Below are 22734 nucleotides of genomic sequence, written 5' to 3'. Positions count from 1 at the left end.
GTAGTGGATTTTGCAAATGAAAAGTCTTGATTAAGTAATAATGACTGCAATATCTTTCTGAACGTACTTGGTAGAGTAGTGCACACTGATTATCCCAGGAGCACATTGTGCAAAACAAGAGCCAGCTCTAGACAGGACGCCAGTCCGTTACAGGAAGGGTAATTGTTTGTTCAAAATACATAATCAGGATGTAATAACAGAACAGAGCCTCTGCATGAACTGCATTATGATTGTGGCGCAAGAATGACTCCACTCTGGATATTCGGAAAGTGGCCACAAATGTGTCAGTAAAGGGCTTGGCTTTGAACCACTGTTGGGTGAAAATTTGGACATGACGCCTTTTCCAGTCAGTGCCCTCATTCAACTCACACTGTAGTAATCGATGAGTGTAACATCAGTTATCATTGGGAGGAATCATTTCACTGGGACTGCATTACTAAAAAAAAAAAGTAAAAAATAATTGTAACCAGTCATGCCGTGTATGTCTGAGTTGAAGGAGAGACAGCCCCTCCCCTTTCGTCGCCCCCCACCCGCCTTGCAACTGTCCCTTTTCACGCGCAGTTCCACAAGGAGGATGCTGTGGAGACGCGATCCTTCGTGAGCGGCGCTCGCAGCATCAGCAACAGGAAAGAGCAATGGAGGTGGAGAATCCATCGCGATAAACGCGCTCAGGGAATCTGCTGCAAGAGCAGCGTAGGCGCTCACATACGAGTTGTGCGCGGCGGAGAAACACAGAAGTGGCGTCGGAGGCGGCTGCGCACGGTAAGATTGAAATCTTCACGTTCATTCCTCGCGGGAGATGCTCAGGAAAGCGCTGACCTTGTGTCAACGCGTCTCCATGGCATGTGTGTGGAGGTATTCAGGATGATTTTTTTGTTTAGCTTTTTCTTTTTCCTCTGTTGTACAACAAAAGCTCACACGATCCTCGCGGGTAAGAGAGATGCTGCTAGACAACAGCCAATTAGCTTTTCTCAAAGAGGCAGGAGCGCTGAGCCATTAACGACCGTGCCCCCTCTCTGGTGATTAATTGCGCCTCGATAGACAATTTCATATTTTTTTTAATTTGTGTTTCCTTCTATTACCAGCAAGTCGCCTTTTAGCGAATCTTTCAGCTGATGCCATGATGGTGGCATAGTATTACCAAAACAGTAAAAGGAAAAGACACAAAAGAGTCGGTTATTTCATTGTGTATTTTGTGGTGTTCGCTATAATAAAAAGTCCCGAGGCAAGAAAGAAAGAGAAAGAAAGAAAGACATTAAGAAAGAAAGAATGAAAGAAAGTCTGTGGTGAATGGAGGTAGGATATTGTGCTACTTACTCCAGCAGCACCTTTTTCGTTTCTTTCTTGCACTTCTCACCCAACGTGCTGACGCGCTTATCTTTAACATTTTTTTCGTGCGAATCAGTGACATCTTTTAATAATGTACCGTGTGCGCGTGCGCGAGTGAGTCCCGCTGTGTTCTTTTCTAGACAGGTAAGCAAACCATGGTCAGGACAAATTTATTCTTTCTTATGATCATATTGGGTGAGTGTTGTTTAAAATCTATTTTATCCCAATGTATGTCCTAATGTACGTTCCTGAAATGCCGTGCAGAAGTGTAGAAGGACGAGAATTACGCAAAAGTGAAAAGTATTGTGTGTCATAGAAAATACAGAATTTACAATAATCATTTGGGGCAGTAGTCCATTATATGCATTCCAGATCGATTCTGGACTGGGATGCATTTTGAATGGAGTTTGTATGTTCTCTAGGTCCAGGTTTACTCTGGACATTCCAGTTTCCTTACATGTTTTGAAGACATGCTGTTTAGAAGATCTAAATCTGAGCTTTTGGGAGTGTGTGGAGCAATGAGTAGAGTGTCCTTCATGGCAATTCTTTACTTTTGCCTACTGTTGCTGCTATGGCTCTGGAAAAAGTGGTTTAAAATGGATAGATGGATGAGTTACAGACTTAAATTTCAAGTCATTACGTCATGTAACTCTGTAGTTAGTGAAATAGTATGGAGTGTCCAATGGGTTCTGTTTTTAGATTTTTTTTTTCTTAACAAGGCCAGTGTTTCAGGTTGGGAATCACTAATGGGAATGATACCAGCCTATTGAGCACTTTGTCACATACATCCTGAGATGATATGTATACAGCATGAGAGGCATCTCAAATCAGATTTTTTGGTGTTGTCATGTAAACACAAAAATGCACTAGTTGCAAAAATCCTTTTGCAGACAGTTTTTCTGATATTTTTCACTGCTGACTTTATCATTGCTACATGGATGCTTCAGAAGGAAACATTTAGAAATTCTTATTTTTTTATACAATAAGACATTAATGTTTCTCCATCCATTTAGTATATATATCACTTTTGGAAGCAGTCACTGTAACAGTACTTCCTATTTACAGTCCACACACATACACAGTGGCTTCTTTTACATGAAATGCATTTACGACAGTTACGGATCCTACACTGGTTAATTTGTTGGAGAAAAGATTTGAATGAATGGAATTATCATTCCTCCTTTTATTTTATAATTATCCTATATCCATGCAATATGCATCTTTTCTTTAGCAATATAATAAATATCAAAGCCAACATTTTAAACTATTATCTTTCTTGTATATCCTGAGGGAGTCCTGGCAATTGTGGACAGAAGGTGGAAACAAGCCATGAACAAAATGTTAAACTATTGCAGAGCACACACATGTAAAAGTTACATTTATTCTGGACAGTTTAAAGTCACCAGTTTATCTAGCTGGATGTCTTTTAACTGTGGGAAGAAGCCTACAAGATATGAAGGCGCTACACATAAGACATCACAGCTGGGAATTAGCCTGGAATTAAAACCCTGTAATGAGGCAACAGTACTACTTGCCATTTAAATTTTGTAGTCCACTTATTTTTTCATGGTTGAATATAAAGAAGAAACAGACCCTATATGAATGACCACATAGCAGAAATTCAATGTTAATACAACAGTAGTGACTTTATTGCTAAAATATCTTAATACTTGTTATTTTCTGATTAATATTTTAAAAGTGCCACACATTTTTAATGCTTTGACCATGTTACATCTTATCTAAGACACTATGCTCCATTACACTCCCGCATAGATTTCTATTGCATAGTGTAGAGACGTTAGAAATAATGCAAATTGGAAGTTGTTGTGGTTGAAATACCTATTTGCTAGGATGAGCATAAATATAATCATACATTTTCTAATAGCATTTTATCCATCTGATTGTATGCCTTGGGACTATGGTAGGACAAAAACAAAAAACTAAAGAAAAAGTCCACAATAACACAGGGAAAATGGGCAAAGCAGTCCAGCTTGGAACTGAATCAGGGACACTAACACAGTGATGCTGCAACTCTACCTTATGCACTACTGTGTTGGTCTAATATTATTATTATCTTAACCATTTTTTCTGTAAGTCACTTGTTCAGTTTAGTGTGTGAGGGAGGTAAAAACTATCCCAGAAGCATCAGGCACAAGGCAAGAACTGGATTGGAATTGCAGTTTCATGACAATGTGTTTTAGGGCACTGTCCACCAAAGCTGCGTGCATATCCACTGAGGAAAGTTTGCTTGGCTCAACGACTCAACTATATTATTGGAAGGAATTCTTTATTCTAAACTAAGAAGTCACAAGGAATGTCATGCAGGCATCACACAGAACCCATGATAGCCTTAAAGAAAGTTGTGACTCAGATTTTGTTTGCTGGCAATGTCGAAAAAAATTATCAAAATTAATAATGATAATAATAATGGTGGACCATGAATACATTTAAATAAAGATAAGACAAAAGTAAACATTGAAAGGCACATCATGGTGCTTAATTTCTGTGTTTTGAGCATGCTAAGATGAATATAAAAATTATTCTTGATTCCAGTGCAGCTCCACAGAGTCACAGTTCCGTTTTGCACATTTGTGATTACATTCCATTTTATGGCTGATACATAATGCCATTTTAAGATTCTGCAGCTCAATTCCTTTATACACCTGGAAGCCATAAAGAGAAAAACATGCTACAACAGATTTGCCTAGCTCAGTCCAAAGGGTTAAGAGAAACTGAAGACGATGCTGGGGCAGCAGCAGTAGCCATGTCTTTTGAAAGTTTAATACGCAAGACAATAGGAGAGTTGAAAACTGATCATCTCAGGGTTGTAGGGAAGGAAGGGGGTTGGGTAACAAGCAAAAAACAAACGTATCAGCAGTTTGTTTGTAGAATAATTGCCCTGCTTTTAAAATGATGACATTTATTAGCATTTATGCTTCTTATAGGTAAAATTGCCTTTACTGTACAGTCATGTGCTTAAAAATCTTTACAGCTGATAGTCAAGTGTGTATCTTCACTTTGTTGTTGCTTTATGTCTGTCTGTTAAGCAGTGTGTAGTTGTGAGACTCTTTAGCAGGAGATGAAGCAACTACGAGGCCCAACCGAGAGACTGTTAGCAAGTTAGCTATGTTGTATTAAATGCAACTGCATGAAAATTTGATAGGAAGGTGTACAATTTAAGATTTCACAACACATTAATCACTCTGTGTTAAAAAAATGTTAAAATGTATTCTGTTAAGTAATGTGTATACCAAATGCTTTATGAAAATGTAACATTTATAATTTTTATCTGTAAACATATTAGGTAAATTAAACATGTATTCATTAATTTCCTGACCATACCTTTTCTAGTACATAATGATCACTGTTGCTCAGAGTTAAACATTCTAATTTGGCATATACGCAGGTGCAAAAGCGTGACCTTTGCTAACAAAGTACAGTAAACCATGGTAGTTGAAGTAGTATGTTGTACACAGTTTGGATATAAAGGCTGCTAAATCATTTACGACTTATATTTTCATACTTCTCTTAAATAATTCCCTTGTTCGAGTTTGGATCCTGCCTTGTGTCATATGCTGCCTTGATAAATTCTATCTCACTGCAACCCAGGAATTGAATTAAGTGGGTACAGTGAATGGATGGATGGATGGAAGAAATATTTAGGTCTTACTGTATAAAAAACAAATAAATAAATAAGAATTTCTAAATGTTTCCTTCTGAGGCATCCATGTACCATTGATAAAGCTGACAGTGGAAAATAAAAGAAAAACAGTTTACAAAAGGATTTTTGCAACTGGTGCATTTTTATGTTTACATGACAACACCAAAAAGCTGATTCGAGATGCCTCATGCTATATGCATATCATTTCAGAAACTATATTCATTCTTCTCTTTAACAAGGAAACCATCCCTTCACTGAAAAATAAGTTATTTCTCATTGAAGGAAAAGTTTGGTATTTTTTAAGTTGAAGTTATTTATTCACAAATATAGTATATATGCTTTTGCAACACAGAATTGTATACTAAAGTTAAATGTTTTCTATAAATTAAAAAAAATGACATAGCCTGTCCTTATGTTTTATAGTGGAAGCCATAGGGTATGGGGACTAGCCGGAAAACAAAAGCCCAAACATTTACCAAATATGTCCACTTTGAAGCGGCAAACGTTTCAATGTAACTTTGACTTAAAATATAACAAATGTATGCCTTAAGAAGAACAATCTTAACAAAAGCATACAACACATTAGAGACTGGATGAACGTATGTTTATAGTTCAGTTTAGGGACAGAGAATAATAAAGTTTATTGCTGTAGTCCCATTTATGTTTTGGTAACAGGTGGCTAAAAACAGTCATTTTCTGTCACAAACCTAACTTTTTTCTCCTTAAAGCCTTGTATGATTCAATGTTAATTTGAGACACTGACCTTTGTGTGGACAAGCAGATAATGATATTATATTGTTCCAAGTTTAATTTCTGTATTCTTTGTTGTTATAACTCCAGTTATCAGCTCAATAGATATCAGTCCACTTATGTCCCATTTTAATTTTCAAAAGTAATCAATGAGTGGGCTTGCTGATGATATGTATGACTTAAGGTTGCGGTACTGAAGGTAAAAAATGCACATTTAAGTTACTGAAACTTATTATCAACATTTTGAGTTGACGTTTAGATTTATAATTTAGTGCCTTTAATTCAGGGTGTTCAGTGCCTACTAAATCACAGATTACCTGTTCACCTGCTGTTGGTTCGAATTAGCATCATATTAGCTTACTTTGGTCCTTATCTTCTGAAAAGAGCTTTTTCACTGAACTACTTTTGATGTACAGCACCATGTCATTGACATAGCCCTTATACTGAATGTAATTTTACAAATTGGTCTTTTCATGTGTTTAGTGAATATATGCAGGTAGTCTAGGAAACTGATTAATGGAAGCCAGCAACTGCATGATTTTGCATGATAAAGGCTGCAGTGTATTTCATTGACGTAAAATTTACGCCAGCGTTGTAAGCTCTCAGACAAAGCATAAAGACATTTTGAAAAAAATTATTTCAGACAATAATCACTTTCCAAGTGATGAACAAAGCATACTTTGTTTGACTTTTATAAAGCATTGATACAGGTGTCATCACTTGCCAGGACACATTCTTTCCAAATTTATATGTAACTGTAATTTTGTATTATACCATTTCTCTCTCTATCTCTCTGTCTCCCTCTCTCTCTTTGTTTCTATATATATATATATATATATATATATATATATATATATAAATCTATATATATATTTGTATAATGTATGTTCCCTTTACAGTCCAACACATTTTGACTGATCTTGACCAAAATTTGTATAAGTTGTTCTCTAGGACCATAAGGACAAGACAGACTACTTTGGAACCCAAAATTTTGACCCTGGGGGTACCAGTGTTTTCTTTTCCCATGTGTGCTGCAGTGTATAACGGTTCCACCTCCTGCTTAAGAGCAAGTCAAACATTTGAATTGTCAGAAACCAGACTTGTAGAACAATTTGACCAGAGCTAAACATTACTTATCCAGGCAGTGCTGCTTCCTTCTTGCTTCTACCTACTGTAGTATACTTAGTTTGATGCATCTGCAGCTCTAAAGTTTTCTAATATTCTAAACAATCAGTCTATTTGTAGTGATTACCTCAACAACATTGTTAATAATAAGGTGGAAAATTTGTATGCTAAGGTTGTAGTGGTGCTACTGGGGAGTGAAAACTTCAACTCCCAGCAGTCCCTGCAATGGCCCTGATTGGTCATCTACTGAGGGTGCAGGGTCTGCTGGGGACAAGGAGATCGATGTGAGATTTAAAAGGAGGTCAGTTATTCAGAGAAGAAGAAGTCTTTTGTTGTTTTATGCCTTGAGTTACCCGTCTGTTTGCCTTCCTGTTTACTATCGGTGGAGTATGAGTTGCTGGAGGGTAAGGTCCATTGGTTTGGGAGGAAGGCTCAGAACAATAGAACAATCTGGTTTGGCCTAACTTGCATTATTACCTTGCACAGTTGGTTGACAAGCCCAGCCCAGTACAGAAGGCAATCCTTGAACAGCTGGAGCTCATTCAGCCACTGTTTAGGAGGTGGCATTCTGTGTGGCTGCACGGACAAACTGGGTCGGACGGAGGTGGTGTGCCACCACATCCACACAGTCGACACAGTCCCGGTTCGACACTGAGCTTAAGGAATTTCACCCCTGAAAAGAAGAATAATCAAGGAGTGGGGCGACCAGATGTTGGCAGATGGGGTCATTGAGCCTTCCACCTCATTGAGGGCTAGCCCTGTGGTGCTTGTTCAGAAGCCCGATGGGACCTATCGATTCTGTGTGGAATGTCGGGAAGTGAACAAGAATACCCTGAACGATGCATATCCCATGCCACTTGTCCTCGACATCTTCGAGTCTTTGCATGGGTGGCAGTGTTCAGCTCCCTAGATTTGAAGTCCAGGTATTGGCAGATGAGGATGGGGAAAAGTAGCATTGAGAAGACCACCATCATCACCCTGGAGGGGTTTTTCCAGTTTCGGGTGATGCCCTTTGGACTTAAAAAATGCAGGGGCATCATTCCGACAGCTAATGGAGCAGATCCTCTGGGGGCTCATTGGGAAGACTTGCTTTGTTTTTATTGGTGACATCATTGTATTCTCCCCATCTGTCCAACAACATCTAAAGGACCTTGACACCATCTTCCAGCGACTTCGCAAGGCTCATCTTACACTCAAGTGTAGATTCCTACAAAACCATCTTACCTTCCTCTGACATCGCAGCTCCATTGTTCCAACTGCTGAGGAAGGGGTCCCCTTGGGAATGGGCGCAGGCGTGCCAGGACTCTTTTGAAGCTTGTAAGAAGGCTTTGTCATTGCCACAGCCACATCCCACACTAACTTTCCAGGTTCACACTGACACGAGTGACCTTGGGCTCGACGTCATCCTCTTTCAAATGACTCAGGGGGAGAAAGAGTTGTGGCTTATGCCTCATCGCCGCTCTAGGGCGCTGAGTACAACTATTCCACCATTGAGAAGGAGTGTCTCGCTGTCATGTGGGCCGTGGAGAAGTGGTGTCACTACTTGGAGGGGACATCATTTGAACTTTAAACTAACCATTGGGCTCTGATCTGGGCATTCAATTGCCCAAAGACCATGTCTAGGTTAACCAGGTGGGTATTGGCCTCCAACAGTTTATGTTCAAGGTGTGCTATCGAAAGGGCTGTGCTAATGTTGTGCCTGATGCTCTGTCACGCGTGCATGAGCCCGCACCTGTGGTATGTGTGGTATCGGTCTCTAACCCTTGGCCTGATCATCCCCTGAACATGCAGGACATTGTTCGATTACAAGCTGCTAGTCCTGTATGTCAGAAATTGAGAGAGGACACAGGGGGAGGCCTAACTGCATACATTATAGGGAACTTCAAGGGACACTCTATTGCTGTGTACCAACAAAAGATTAGGGTTGCCATTATCCGTTGGTAGTGCCCGAGACATACTGTATGTGCCCCATTTTCTACAATATTACCAGTGAAAACTTCAACTCCCATAAGTCCCTGCAGTGGTTATGATTGGTTGTATGCTGAGGGTGCAGGGGCTACTGGGGACAAGGAGGTGGGCGCAAGGTTTAAAAGGAGGTCTTTTGTTGTTTCGTGTCTTGAGTTACCTGTCTGTTTGCCTTCCCATTTATTACTTGTGGATTCTTGTTTTGTCCTGGATTGTCACCTGTTCCAGCGTATGGACTGTCTGTTGTCTGCTCCTTATCCCATCATTCGTCATCTTCAGGAAATAGCTGTAGGACTGTCTTTACATTCACATAAAGTGAGCTGGTCTCTAGACTATCTATCTCCATCATTTCATACATCAATTGCCGTTTTTTATGGACTTCATCTTGTGTGGTTGTTATTAGTTGTTTGTTATTGTTGAATTGGTGTTTATTGTATATGACCATAAAGGGAACTGGGGTGGGATTGTTGTAGTTTGTGTAATTAGATTTAATTTATTTATTGTGAATACAGTCTTCAATTTCTGTTTTATTAACCAGTTGATTTTTTGTCTCTGTGAGGGAGTGTGTGTGAGTTGGGCCAAGGCTGGGTGCGTTCCTGGGATCCCCACCGAAAAAATAAATAAATCACCGTCAAAGGCGGTGTGAATCTTAGCTGGGTTTTAGACTGGTACAAGGTAAATGCTGCCGCTGACATAGTCTCCCCTGAAAAGACAGTTAAATCCTCCAGAACTGTTATACTCTGGAAAACCCAAAGAATGTCTGATTTAAAGAGAACATGTCAGAGAGATGAATGTAAGTGGAGAAAAAAACAAATTGATAGTCCATAATATAATAGAATAGAATAGAATAGAATATAACAATTTAGTCCACTTTGTCTATTACAGTATATAAAAAATCCTGTTCCAAGAGAAGACTTTTTTCAAGAGATTTTTTTAAGTCCTGCGAGACTAGACTTTTGCCATGAGATTTTTTCAAGTCACGTCCTTCTCACAACCATATTCAAACACACCTACAGTCCACTCAACTCTCATTCATGTGAATGCTTTTGTCAAACACAGTTCTGTGCTCTCAGCTCTTACAAAGTTTTACATTTTCCTCATTTAAAGTCGTTTAGGAAAAGTCCTCAGTTTCATCCTTTAAAGAGGATTTTCTGGACAGTATTTTTACACATACAATCTATTCGTTTCCTTTAAAGTAGTCCTTTTCTGAACAATAATTTTATACGTTCTAGATGACACATCAATGACTAAGTGAAGAAGAAAGGGCAGCGCGTCGAAACAGGGCCCAAAAGCGATAATAGTCTAATAGCAATAATAATCTAAGTGCAAATTCGGAAAATAAGGAAAGTAATAATCAGCCTGAACCAAGTGGAATTGAAAACCTAGCAGGTCCAATCGGGGTCGGAAATAAAAGACATAGAGTAGAATACAAAGTAGAAAGTCGTAAAGAGGTTCAAAAACGTTTTGTGTGATACACATGCAGAGCAGGTAAGAGATTATGAAAGTACTAAAATTTGAAAGTCTCAAAAAACTGACAGTAAAGATCGCATTAGCGCTAACAAATAGAAATTAATACTCAGTGAAATAACGGAACAGCAAAAAGAGATTGAATATATGGACATATGTGGCAGAAGTATGTAGATATTGTCCGGCTTTAAAGTTTAACTCAGAGACTTGTAGATCATCTAATTCGTGTTGCCATCAGGGAAAAGTAGTGTTTCTGTCCAGTGAAGAGGCGTATCTGCGAGAATTAAAAGATTTGTTGCTTGGTGAAAGTGAAATCCACAAACACTACAGACAAAATATCTGAATCTACAATAATCTGTTCATGTTCGCAACATTCAATGCTCAAAACGTACATTTACACAATTCAGGACCATACACTATGAGAATCTGTAGTAACAATTGTCTTTTCCTAAAACACTAAATGTAAGGGGCTATTTATTTTGATCTGCATATTAAAATGTTTAGAGTTGGGATGGGGCTGTACACGCATGCATGTGTTTTAAATTTCACGTTTGTTTGGATTTATAAAGGGGAAGTGTGTGGAACTTTACTTATACACAGTTCTATACATATGGATTTTTTGTGCATACACACATTTCCAGTTTTGTCCATATGCCATGTTTCAGTGTGAATTGTATGCACAGCGTTGTACATGGGGCCCAAGGTCAACTACCACAGCTATGCAGATCACACACAGCGCCTGATGACCCTGTTGATCTTGGTTCTCTGATCCTGTGTCTCACTTGTATTTCCAAATGGATGAGCAGTACGTTTTTCAAACTATATAAGGAGATAACAGAAATATTAGTTATTGGCAAAATGGACATAGTATTAGAAATAAACTTAATCCTTTTGGCTTAACAGTCAAGAAAGAGGTAAAGAATCTGGGGGTAACTACTGACTCTGGCCTAAATTTTAAATCACATATTAATCAGATTACTAGGACTGCATTTTTTCACTTAAGGAATATAGCTAAAGTTAGACCTCTTATAACTTTACAAGATGCTGCAAAATTAGTTCACACTTTTGTTTTCAGTTGATTAGGCAACCTAAGAAATACATCAATTGGTTACAGTTAGTGCAGAATGCAGCAGTAAGAATCTTAATTAGAAAATGAAAACATTTCACCAGTTTTAGCATTGCTACATTGGTTACCCTTGTCAATTAGAATTGACAATAAAAACTACTAATGGTTTACAAAGCCCTAAATAATCTAGCCTTGTCCTATATTTTGGAATGTCTGTGCCCTTATACTCCCAAGTCGTAACCTCAGAACTTCAAATGAAGGTATGCTTAATTCCAAAAGCCAACCTGAAAAGAAGTGGTGAGGCGGCCTTTTGTTGTTATGCACCTAAAATGTGAAATATTTTACCAACAGAAATTCACCAGACTAATACTGTAGAACAATTTAAAAAAACTGCTAAAACTCATTATTTTAAAATGCCTTTTTCATACCTACATTTTAGTTGTATCCCTATTAGTCTATATATGGGCATTGAATTATCATTTCCCTATGGGTTCTGCAATTCAGTACTGATCTGTACTTATTCTCTGCTGTATTTTCCGGTTCTTCTGTGGTGGAGATCTGCGCCACCACCACCTGATCAAGGTACCATGCTGCCCCCTGCATTTATGGATTGAATGGCGGGTGTCCCAGATATCCACATATCCATCATCATCAGGTTCGTCCATGTGAAAAACTGTAAACCATGAGGACTGGTTTAGACCATTTATGTTAGGTGCCTAGTGGGGGTTGGGCGGTCTTTTGGCCTTGGGACCCCTGCAGATTTTGCTTCTTTCTCCAGCCTAACTGGAGTTTTTTTGTTTTTTTTATCCTCCTGGCCATCTGACCGTATCTTTTTCTTTGTTACATACCGTATAATGTAATTGCCTAATGTCATTTATGTTTTATATATTAAGTTCCTTTTTATTTCATCTTGTAAAGAACTTTGAGCTACATTGTTTGTATGCAAATTTGCTATATAAATAATTGCTGTATAGTAGTGGTAGTATCAGCTTTTTATTGTCATTTCAACCATATTTCAACCATATGCAGTTAGTATAGTATGCAGTGAAAACAAAGCAATGTTCCTTCAGGACCATGGTGCTACACAGAACACAGGACTATAGAAAAACTACACATTTCAACATAAAGTGCATGTGAGGGAGCATGTGCAAAAATTGTATGACAGTGCAAAGACAGACAGTGCTACAAATAAAGACACTGTAGCAACTACCAGTACACATTTATGATATCTACAGGAAAAATTAGCAGGTTGTGCCAAAATGTGACAATATTTTAATAGAAGGAACAGATGTAAATATGACACTGGAAGTAGGAAGAAAGTAACAGAATGATAATAAATATAATAATAAATATAAAGACATGATCTAGTTAAGTGGGATGATGTGTATGTGTTATCAGTCTAGTCTCTGAGTGTCTAGGAGTCTTATGACTTGAGGGAAGAAACTATTACACATTCTGGTAGTGAAGGCCTGAATGCTTCAGTACCTTTTTCCAAATGGCAGGTGTTCAGGCCCAGCAGGCTTAGCTTTCCAAGCAGGTGCTGAAGAAGGAGTGTGTTGAATGCTGAATTAAAGTATATGAACAACATTTGCACGTATGTGTCCTTGTCCAGAAGAGAGAGGCCCAAATGGAGGATTGTGGCTATGGTATTAAAGGGAGGATGTTGGGTGAGGCTTGATCAAGAATGGAAGTGCAGCACAACAAAAAGGTCAATCAAAGGGCTGTTATTCATCTCCAGCTCTGTCTGCTTTTAATCACAATATACACACTATGAACTGTCTGTCCACCTTGAACTATGAGGATGAGTCAGACACGACATTCATGATTAAAACCGAGCAAGGAAATACTGTTATTTTGCAGTCCATCTGGACCTAAAAACAACAAATTATCGACTCTTGTGTGCTGCTTTTATCTACTGTAATATAAAAAGGTGTATCATTCACTTTGCAAGGTGTTGTTGGGTGAGGCTTGATTGAGAGTGATTATTTAATTCATGCTTTGTTGGCCTTTCTTCAGTACTAGGGTGTTGTACCATGTTAGCCATTGCCTGAAGAAGGGGCCTGAGTTGCCTCAAAAGCTTGCATATTGTAATCTTTCTAGTCAGCCAATAAAAGGTGTCACTTGGCCTTTCTTCCTAATTTAATCACTACAGACTGTCCACCTTGAACTAAGAAGTTGAGTCAGACATGTCTGTGTTCATGGTTATGACCCAGTATGGAGTTGTCACAATTCTGCAATTCAGTTTGATCCAAAAAGAGCAAATTCTCGACTCAAGAGAGAAGATTCAATGATAGAGAGCCATTGTGAATGACAGACGGGACAGCTAGTAATAACAATAGAGTAACCATTTTAAAAATATACAAATCTTTGCTTTCTTTCCTTAACCCATTCTACAATGCCAGGTACTTCATTTGGTTATGATTAAGAAAGTCTAATTTGCCTAAGTATTACTGTAATCTTTCTCAAGGTTTAAAGGCTTAATCTGCAAAAACACTGCATTTGTGAACTTTGTTGCTTTAAATTCTATTCTTGCATGGTTTTATTTTGCTTTGTGATAGCGTGCACCAGCAAAGGGTCTGTATGAAATAAAGTTTGATTAGTTATCCATAAAATGACAGACAGTTGTGGACCTACATTGTGACAGTGCATTTTCATTCAAGAATTTTTTAAAGACATGATGTTAGATCAGTAATTCTAAATTGTGAAGAGCAGCAAAATGTGCTGTTCCAGGTCTAGTTTCCATTTGACAACTAGTGCTCCTTGAGTGGGGCTTCATCTCCCCCAATGCAACTGAGTGAAGTCAGCTACTTACCTGCAAGTGCTATGAATAAGTACCAAACATTCATCCATAAGGCTGTGCTGGATAAAGCAGATCCATTACATAAATTCACAGATGTCTAATGGATGATGAAACTGATAAACTGACTTGCAAGATATTTTAGAATTAAGACAGCAAGAACACTGGGGCAGTGGCACGATACAAAGTACACTTTACTGAAGTCCTTCAGAATTTTTGTTTTTTAGATGCAACTAATTTACTTTTTGCTGAACACAATGCAAATATAGGTTGACTAAAAGATTTGCAATATACAGTATGTGGATATGTCAGCGTAACAACCTACAAATTGGGATTTTACTACATTTAGATAAACAGCACCAGTAAACATTTTTTGTGCATCCGTTTTAGATGTAAGCAAATGATATAACTTTTACTGCTACGCTGCATAATCAGGTCGCTTTTTTAATGATTTTTAAGTACAGGGAAAAAATTAACATTTGAAAAATCTGTAATTTAATAAACCACCAAGAAAAGTAACATTGTAACAATGCACGGTACGAACCAACATAAAATTGTCCGTGACTGAAAACTGGAGGACCGCCGTCGCGCCTTCTCCTCCAAGAGCGAGGGACGGGGGTGGACGGCGCTCGGGCGCGGAGGGCGGAACGGGAGGAGAGGGGAAGGACGCCCATTCTGCCCCCTCCGTCATGCTATTCTGCTGATTTCTCGTTCAGTATGCACTGCCTGCTCATGTGCCCACCCCCAACTCGTCACCTGAGTTGTTTTCGTCTTTGCACAGTCTACATGCACATGTGAGTCACGTTGACTGTTCATTTTCCAAACATAGCCTCATTCGCTTTTGTCTCTGGTACAGTCCAAATGCACCTCTGAGCCATGTAGACTTTTCATTGTTCTTTGCGGTTCTGGCTGCTTTTCTATATATAATTCACCAAGTCACCCGACCATGGTAGTAGCGAGGGTTGTACAAAGGGCAGGGACGTAATCAGCGCGAGCGTATGACCTGCACTTACTGGGAATTCCTCGTTTGTGGGGAACAATTGCAAGGCCTGGGGTTCAACGGCTCACCCACGCCTCTCTACGCCGGGTAGACAAACGTTGATCCATTCAGTGTAGCGCGCGTGCTGTTATCTGATGCAGGAATCTGTATAACATTGAAAGAAGTGTTGTTTCCATGAAATACATTTGAAGCGGTGGCAATGGAAGGCAAATGAACAGTCAACGTGGGTCACAGCTGGATTGACACCATGTTTTGTGTCACCCAACCATGGTAGTAGCGAGGGGGGGGGGGTGAACAAAAGGCAGGGACGTAATCAGTGCGAGCGTATGACCTGCACTTACTGGGAATTCCTCGTTCGTGGGGAACAAATGCAAGCCCCGGTTTCCAGCACGAATGGGGTTCAATGGCTCACCCACGCCTCTCTGCACCGGGTAGACACACGTTGATCCATTCAGTGTAGCGCGCGTGCAGTTACCTGATGCAGGAATCTGTATAACATTGAAAGAAGTGTTGTTTCCATGAAAAACATTTGAAGCGGTAGCCATGGAGGGCAAATGAACAGTCAACGTGGCTCACAGCTGGATTTGGACCACAGCACAGACCAGTATGTGTTTGATGAGCTGTTCGAGTTGGCGGGCAGTGCTCTGAGGTGTGTTCCCTATCACGTGGGAGAAGGGGTAGAGTTTCTGGGCGGGACTTCGTTGTTCCTTTCCCATGGTTTTCGATGGTGGACGCGGTCAGGTGTCGTAACCAAAAAGAATAATGAAAAGTCAACTTGGCTCAGAGGTGCATGTGGACTCCTAGCACAGACGAAAGCGACTTACGGGGTGGTCGGTGAGTTGTAGCGTCCGGGCACATGAGCAGGCAGTGTGAATGCCTAGAGAGCGAGGGTGGACGTGGGCTGGGGAATAAGGAGTGTTGGTGGGCGGGGAAACGTTTTCCGTGTTCCTGCAGGACCATCTAAGAAGACGCATGTTTGTCGCGGATGCGAATTGCTGTATGTAGCGTGTAAAACAGTTTGCGATGGTGCACGCGGTCGTGCGTCGTAACCAAAAAGTCAACGTAGCTCAGAGGTCCATGTGGACTGTAGCACAGACGAACATAAATGATGGCGTGTTTTCCAAGGCGTCGCGTCCGAGTTGGTGGGTGTGGCTCTGCGAGTTGTCGTCGTATCCAGTGGTCTTAGAGTTGGTGGGCGTGGCTGTCTTGCGTGCTTTCCATGGGTGGCTACTTGTCGGCGGCTTAGTGAATTATATATATTGATTCTAAATGATTTGTTTTTGTTATTAATTATTGGTGAATTTACTTGCTCAAAAGAATGCATTTTTCTGGGTTTTTATCTTCTGGTTGTGTACATTAGTCCTGAGTTTAGTAGGCTGGTAAGCAGTCAAGATGAATGGCACATGTAATGACTACCTTTTAGGATATCATGAAATTTCAGAAATGCTTGTGTAAAATTAACTTCATGCTGAAAACTCAGTGACATTACAGTGTTAATTATCCAAAATTGCTATATGCTGATAAGTTTCTTTTTCATTGTGTATTCATATTTGGCAATAAAGTATTTTACATCTCAAACCTTCAATTTTATTTATTTATTTATTTATTTTTTAAGTTGAGAATTGATTGTGAAAATCCTTTATACAGGTTTTGTCTCAAAGGGACAAAATGATAATTGTTATTAAACTTACAGTATGAGCAAAGCTTAGTAAAACAAATTCAGGCTAGCCTAAATGTACGTGAATTGCTGCAATAGTGGGATTAAACTACAACTATGTTAACTGGAGTGCCTGAGGCAGTTAGCGCAGGGTTTGCAGAAAATGCATACACTAACTTTATTTTAGAATATGTACTTTCCCTAATGTATGAAGATGCTTCTCCTTTTTTTTGTTTTGGTTTGTTTTGTTTAATGGCAGAGGTTGTGTGGTTTATAATCCTGTTTAGGCCTGGTCTCTATATATTATTCTATCCTTTTTTGACACTTTTGATTAATGTTTGGCATGAACTGCAGAAGATTCTGTATGCTTGCAATGGAATTTAAAGAACTGACTATAATGAAATTGCATTAGGCTTCCAACTTGAAATAACATGTGAGACAAACTGAAAATGCAATCTGTATTCATTTTACTACTAATTTCAGGCATATGTGCTCTTCCATTTTCTTTTGGGTACTGTTTAAAGTCAGCTGAACAATAGTAGAAAGCAAAAACACAAAACACTGTAAAAACAGAAATGAACAGTGCACAGTACTTAATTGAAAGAAGCTGGTGGAGTGTACAGTGAGTGGTCATTTTTTGTGGTTCACCTCCTCTTCCTTTGTAACTTAATGCTCTTGTTTGCAGTTCTGTAGAAAGTAGCAAAATCATTTTGTTTATTCAATTCTGAGGCATAATGTGCAACACTAAAGATTTAAGTGAGTTTTAGCATTTCAAGGAAGATGGGCGCTAAAAGCATCAGAATGAAACAGAAACCCTGCTGGGTTCTTCTCATCAGATGGGTCATGATTAAAAACTGTCTGTGGTTAGAGCCAAACTCGATGAAAGTGGATGATAGAGGCTGACACAGCTTGAGTTGCAGACGGTCATAGGTAGATTGAACAAAGAGAACAGTATCTATATATATAATTCACTAAGCCGCCGACAAGTAAGACACACATGGCGCACGCAGGACGGAGCCACGCCCACCAACTGTAAGACCATTGGATACGACGACAACTCGCAGAGCCACGCCCACCAACTTGGACGCAACGGCTCGGAAAACATGGCGTCATTTATGTTCGTCTGTGCTAGAGTCCACATGCACCTCTGAGCCACGTTGACTGTTCATAGAGGCATAATTCTCGCGGATGTGAATCGCTGTATGCAGAGTCTAAAACAGTTTGCGAGGGGTATCCCATGGGATCCTTAAAACAATCCTTTAAAACTGAGGTTAAAACACAATGAAGGAAGCAGTCTTTAAAAACCAATAAACCCTGTGCCTCTTTTTCATTAGCGTCTCACCTGCTTCACCGATGCAGGCCCTGCAACAGTCGAGATGCTCTCTCTGCAGCTGACCTTCTCTGTGCCTGACTCCACTACTGTCAGTCGCCTGATTAAAAATGGCCTTTTGAAGGGGAGCTATGGACCCGCTATACCACAGGAACACATTGCCTTCGAGCCTGCTCTCGCTCACTCTAACGTACCGGCTTTCTCTCTCTCCTCACTCGCTTGCACACTGCACAGGGGAGAAATGCCCGCAGCACGACTCCACCCGGAAACTGTTTCAGCCACACTTCCACGCCCCTCGCTACGCTGCGAGTGCGATGATTATTTATTTAAAAATGGCCTTTTGAAGGGGAGCTGTGGACCCGCTATACCACAGGATCACCTGTGACATTGCCTTCACATTGTTTTCCTTTTATTTCTGATCCTGTCGAGCAGATCAGACACCCAGGCAAACAACAATGAATAATCAATAGCTGCAACTACTTTGCCCGCCCCAACTCCTCACCTGAGTCGGTTTCGTCTGTGTTCAGCAGTGTTTCCCAAACTCGGTCCTGGTGAACCCCTGTGGCTGCAGAGTTTTTGTTCCAACCAGATTCCTAATCATTAATGTCGGTGAAACTCATCCGGGATAAATTGGTTTTTCAAACGCAGCCGTGTAGTAGATTAGTCTAGCAGACTAGTTGGATGTAATAATCCGAGATGAATGCGCGCCCCCACGCTGAGTGAAAAGCCAATGTATATTAAAACATGATCAGCAAGTCTTTGATAGGCTGCGACAAAATTATGAAAGTACGGGCACATTTTTTTCACACAAGCTGTGTGTGTGGGTGGGTGGGTGTTAGTTAGTTAGTTAGTTATTTAGTTACTCGAAGGATTTCAACATTTAATATGCACAAGCGGTAACACTGCAAAAGCAGCCCAAACCAGAAAAGACGGCTGGCAAAAAGTGGCCGACAAATTAAACGCGTGTGCATTGTACTTACTGAAAGCAGCGTTACGGATTTTGCAAATGTTCATTTTTTTCCCTCTGCTTAAAAAACATTAAAAAAGCGGTGTGATTATGCGGCGTATACTACGCCGTGGGTTGGTATGCAGCATGTTAAACAGTTTGTTTGTCATGGATAATTTGCCTTTTATTTTTACACGAAGACAATTTCCTGTTAGATTGGCATTTGCAATGACAATTAATAAGGCACAGGGCCAAACTTTCAAAAAGATATGCATGTATCTGCCAAAACCAGTTTTCAGTCACGGACAGTTGTATGTTGCTCTCTCCAGAGTTCCATCTTTTCATTCACTTACTGTTGTATCCTCAAAACCACCCCTTTTAGACAACTGTGTCTTTCCAGAACTGTTCAGCCATCAATAAATGATTATGTGGCGTATGCCTGCAGGAACACGTGCGAGTGAACGAGCGAGCGACACACACACACACATACAGGCGCGTGCGCGAGAGAGAGAGAGCGCTGGACGCATAAGAATAATAATACTTCATTACATTGATATACCGGTGTTTTCAGTATTCAAAGCGCTATCCACACAGGGAGGAACCAGGAAGCAAACCCAAAATCTTCCACAGTCTCCTTACTGCAAAGCAGCAACACTACCACTACGCTACAAGGCAGTTAAAGAATAAACTGGGCTCGATTTTGTTTTCACTTCTGTTTACAGCGATCGGGTCATAGCCTGCATTATTGCAATGTTACTTTTCTTGGTGCCTTATTACATTACGGATATTTCACATGTTCATTTTTTTCCCTGTGCTTAAAAGACATTAAAAAAGTGTTTCTCAACTGTGACTCAGGAACAACTCAGTACGCAAGCTATATTAAGCTTCAACAACGAAGACTCGCTACACCTTAATGAACAAGTGCTGAAACTTATCCCTACCGACGAAGTAACTTTCACCAGCGTGGCCTCTATCATCACAGATGATCTCACTTTCAGTCACGGACAATTGTATGTTGCTCTCTCCAGAGGTCCATCTTTTCATTCACTCACAGTGGTATCCACAAACCCACCCAACTGTGTCGTTCAGGAAGTGTTCACCCATCAATACATAATTATGCGGCGTATGCTACGCCGCGGGTTGGCTAGTAATATATATATAATATATATAAAGTGTATAGTATACTGTATATATATATATATATATATATATATATATATATATATATATATATATATATATATATATACAGTGGAACCTCGGTTTGCGAGCATAATTCGTTCCGGAAACGTGCTCGTAGTCCAAAGCACTTGTATATCAAAGTGAATTTCCCCATAAGAAATAATGGAAACTCAGATGATTTGTTCCACAGCCCAAAACTATTCATATAAAAATGATTAATACAAAATATAAAGTAAAAATACATAAAACAAATTAACCTGCACTTTACCTTTGAAAAGAATCATGGCTGGTGTGAGTGAGTTTCTAAACTCTTGTGGGATTGCACCCAATGGGACGACACGCGGAAGAGCGTCCCAAAGCAATCGCAGTCTCCCAGCGCTGTAGCAGTTCGCCGTAAAAGTGAATCCGAAAAGATCGCGGACATGCTATAAGCGTCTGCTGTCGATGGGTGATACAAGGAACAAGGAACATTATAAATGCACAGGGCCCTGCCTGACTGCTGTGTCTGTTTCAAGCTGAATAAAGCTGGTGTTGCTGAAGTACTGAGACTCAGCTTTGTGTTTTAGTGTGCAAGATGGGGACTCGCACGTTACAACACACACGTGTGCGCGCGAGCACACACACACACACGAGCGCGCGCGCACACACACACACACACACACGAGCGCGCGCGCGCGCGTGCACACACACATACACACAAACGCGTGCACGCGCACACACAGTCACAATGCTAATGCTGCAGTAAACAGAATACGCTCGTATGGATGTTTACTATGAGTGAAGCACGCTGACTCAGACGGAGAATAGGAGACGATTGCCCACAATCCCGCAGCGAGAGAGAGAAGGACCATCAGCTCAGTTGTGATCACATGACGCTCAGCAGACAAAGAGTATACATACTGCTCGTACTGCAAGACCTCGCTCGTTTATCAAGACATAATTTATTAAAAATATTTGCTCGTCTTGCAAAACACTCGTAAACCAAGTTACTCACAAACCGAGGTTCCACTGTATATATATATATATATATATACTTAATAATTCAGAGTCTAGCTAGAGAAAATGAGAAGAGGAATAATTAGAAAAAAGACTATATATAGTGCATCCGGAAAGTATTCACAGCGCATCACTTTTTCCACATTTTGTTATGTTACAGCCTTATTCCAAAATGGATTGAATTCATTTTTTTCCTCAGAATTCTGCACACAACACCCCATAATGACAACATGAAAAAAGTTTACTTGAGGTTTTTGCAAATTTATTAAAAATATAGAAACTGAGAAATCACATGTACATAAGTATTCACAGCCTTTGCTCAATACTTTGTCGATGCACCTTTGGCAGCAATTTCAACCTCAAGTCTTTTTGAATATGATGCCACAACCTTGGCACACCTATTCTTGGTCAGTTTTGCCAGTTCCTCTTTGCAGCACCTTTCAAGCTCCATCAGGTTGGATGGGCAGCGTCAGTGCACAGCCATTTTAAGATCTCTCCAGAGATGTTCAATCGGATTCAAATCTGGGCTCTGGCTGGGCCACTCAAGGACATTCACAGAGTTGTCCTGAAGCCACTCCTTTGATATCTTGGCTGTGTGCTTAGGGTCGTTGTCCTGCTGAAAGATGAACCGTCGCCCCAGTCTGAGGTCAAGAGCGCTCTGGAGCATGTTTTCATCCAGGATGTCTCTGTACATTGCTGCAGTCATCTTTCCCTTTATCCTGACCAGTCTCCCAGTTCCTACCACTGAAAAACATTCCCACAGCATGATGCTGCCACCACCATGCTTCACTGTAGGGATGGTGCCAGGTTTCCCCCAGATGTGACGCCTGGCATTCACACCAAAGAGTTCAATCTTTGTCTCATCAGACCAGAGAATTTTCTTTCTCATGGTCTGAGAGTCCTTCAGGTGCCTTTTGGCAAACTCCAGGCGGGCTGCCATGTGCCTTTTATTAAGGAGTGGCTTCCGTCTGGCCACTCTACCATACAGGCCTGATTGGTGGATTGCTGCAGAGATGGTTGTCCTTCTAGAAGGTTCTCCTCTCTCCACAGAGGACCTCTGGAGCTCTGACAGAGTGACCATTGGGTTCTTGGTCACCTCCCTGACTAAGGCCCTTCTCCCTCGATTGTTCAGTTTAGATGGCTGGCCAGCTCTAGGAAGAGTCCTGGTGGTTTTGAACTTCTTCCACTTACGGATGATGGAAGCCACTGTGCTCATTGGGACCTTCAAAGCAGCAGAAATTTTTCTGTAACCTTCCCCAGATTTGTGCCTCGAGACAATCCTGTCTCGGAGGTCTACAGACAATTCCTTTGACTTCATGCTTGGTTTGTGCTCTGACATGAACTGTCAACTGTGGGACCTTATATAGACAGGTGTGTGCCTTTCCAAATCATGTCCAATCAACTGAATTTACCACAGGTGGACTCCAATTAAGCTGCAGAAATATCTCAAGGATGATCAGGGG

General features: G+C 40.4%; 1 protein-coding gene across 5 annotated transcripts in view; it reads left to right on the top strand.

The window, feature by feature from the left end:
* Positions 1-548: 548 nt before the first annotated feature.
* Positions 549-22734, top strand: part of cracd (capping protein inhibiting regulator of actin dynamics) — a 325587-nt gene continuing 303401 nt past the window's right edge. For 4 of the 5 annotated variants that reach the window (XM_051927802.1, XM_051927800.1, XM_051927801.1 and 1 more), the window contains exon 1: positions 549-762. The gene's annotated coding sequence lies outside the window, so the exon portion shown is untranslated. The remainder of the gene's footprint in view (positions 763-22734) is intronic. The other variant, XM_051927803.1, reaches the window with a different exon arrangement.

The sequence above is a fragment of the Erpetoichthys calabaricus genome, chromosome 5, assembly GCF_900747795.2.
Source record: "Erpetoichthys calabaricus chromosome 5, fErpCal1.3, whole genome shotgun sequence".
Taxonomy (NCBI): Eukaryota; Metazoa; Chordata; class Cladistia; order Polypteriformes; family Polypteridae; genus Erpetoichthys; species Erpetoichthys calabaricus.
This window is presented reverse-complemented; position numbering and strand designations above follow the sequence as displayed.